The sequence below is a fragment of the Montipora foliosa genome, chromosome 3 (genome assembly GCF_036669935.1).
Source record: "Montipora foliosa isolate CH-2021 chromosome 3, ASM3666993v2, whole genome shotgun sequence".
Taxonomy (NCBI): Eukaryota; Metazoa; Cnidaria; class Anthozoa; order Scleractinia; family Acroporidae; genus Montipora; species Montipora foliosa.
In genome coordinates this window covers 50,698,158-50,700,657 of record NC_090871.1, presented here as the reverse complement: position 1 = coordinate 50,700,657, position 2,500 = coordinate 50,698,158, and positions in this window count along the sequence as shown.

Sequence of the window (2,500 nt, the reverse complement as noted above, 5' to 3'; positions counted from 1 at the left end):
CGGGTTAGTCGGGGTTACGTGCAAAAAGCTCTTGAACAGTACAATGATAAAAAACATTTCATTACGAATTCCCCGTACTAGTTTTTTGGTTTCAAAAGTTTCCAATGAAGTTCTCGAGTTTATGTCTGTTGAGAAAATTATGAAGCCAAGTGTCCATGCCTCTGAAATACGACAGAGACTTTTGTTGGATGGCGTTGTAGATGCTGACGATTTGCCGAGTGCTTCTCAAATAAATAAACGAATAACGCGTGATTTGGTGATGAGCAAAAAGAAACTATTAGTCATACCGTCAGAAAGCACTACTCCTGAACAAATTGCCAGACAAGAGGAATATCTTAACGTCATATCTACATTTCAACCACACCAAATCCATTTCTTTGAAGAGGCAGGTGTGATAAAAACCAGTGGGAATCGTAGTTACGGGAACGCTACCGTCGGCGAGAAAGCAGTCGAGTTTCAACGATATGCTTCGAAGGCCAATTTTACCATCAACTCGCTCCACTCAGTACGTGGGGTAGACTATTATAATAGGCTGATTTAGCAACAGAACGGGAACGTCAGTGGCGACGGCGCGCGCAGAAAAAACACCAATGAGAATTCAGAATAGATTAGACTTCACTCTTTTCTTCTCTATTCTAAATTCTCATTGGTAGTTTTGCTGCGCGCGACGTCGCCACTGACGTTCCCGTTCTGTTGCTAAATCAGCCTAATATTCTTGACGGCCCCTCGAATGGATTTCAGTTGCTTTAATTTTTTGAAGATGCTGTTGAAATTCAACGCCCTGATGGAGGTGTTCTTCTCGAGCGTGGCGATTGCGTCGTGATGGACAATTGTGGCTTTCACCATGGTCTGTTGAGCCTGTTCTAAGAGAACTGTTGAATGACTATGGCGTCCAGCTCATTTACCAGCCACCTTACTCACCACATCTAAATACGTGTGAATATTGTTTTCACCAAATAAAGGAATTCTTGCGGAGATGTCAAATGTTAGCGATAGAAGAGACCGAAATTGCCATAGCCGAGGGTGTTTTGTTGATATCAGCAGCTAATTCAAATAACTATTTTCGCAATTGCGGCTACATATAACAACAAAAGCAATCTTTCGTGTCTTGTAAAGCTGTTGAGCTTTTGCCTCTAGTTTATCAGTAAATTCGAGAAGTTTCCACTTCGCAATTGCGTGATGAAACTTTTTATGGAGGCGTGTCTGTCAATCAAACTCGCGTACCCTGATTGGCTAACTTGTAAAAAATGTTTGTTGGGTGGCCACGGTAAGGCGCGTCGCACTATAAATAGTGAGAAATAGAAGACTTTATCCGGTAGTTGTTCAGATCATGATATTGATGTCAAGTAAATATTCAAATTTCTGTATTTTCTGCCTTGTTGCGCTTCTTCGGATTACTTTTTTTATGTGTTTATGTGACGATAGCAAAATTACATCGATATTTATGTGCGGGCAAAGTTTGACGAGAAAGCGTGCAGACATTCAATTGACATATGTAACTCAAAGTCACCATAGTTTACAACCTCGTTCCCAGGGTCCCTCTTCTCTGCCTCCATTGTCCCTGGGAACGAGGTTGCATAGTTTAATCTTTTTACGGAAAAGTCATTCTACCGTGGAAATAACGTTGTTGCCGAAATTGTGTCAGTTTAAAAGACATTGTTTCGACGAATTTGCAAAAAGCAACTGATCGATCCACGCATAAAACTTTCTATATAAAATTTGCATTGAATAGTTAATTGCACTGTGACAAAAAAAAAAAAAAAATGAAAATTCAAAGTCGAAATGCCGACGACAGCGACGAAGGAAAAAAGTAAAGGAGGGGAAAATAAAAAAACAAAACAAAAAAAACTCAATCAGAAGGTCACCTCTGCATTCTCATCCTTACGCTAGTATCCAACAGTACCAGTACTTGCATAAAAGGATCCGTTTGGAAAGATTAACTATATGTCAAGAATGGTTTCTTTCGTTGGGAAATCTTGAAAAAGATATAGAGTTTTCCAATGTTTCAGAAGCAGTTGAATCATACAATTATCAAATTTGATCTTTACAAGGAAGCTGCCTTCGAAGCATGTTTTGATGCCAATATCGAAGTTCAATTGAGGTCTCCTGAAATCCAGATCTCCCGAACCAACCCACCTGTGAAGATTCCCGTCGACGTTGCAAGCGTGTATCTGTCATATTGCCTCAGTCGTAACGTAATCAAAGCGTTTTGCCCTCATAAAAAGTCCATGGAAACCATGTCGTTTCGATAGTACGAGTTGTACGTTCGGTTCATTTTGCTCAGTATTCCTCTGGCGCTGTGCGAGATGAAAACACTTCAATATTCTTTTGAAACTCATCTGATAATTCCTGCTAAATGTAAAACATATACAAGGATTGATCATGATAGCACTGTTTGACACCAGAAGGACGTTGTCCGTAACCCAGAAGATGAAAAAGCCACACGGCAGACTAACATCAAACGCTATTAATATGGCACCGATACTCTGGGGGCACCCAA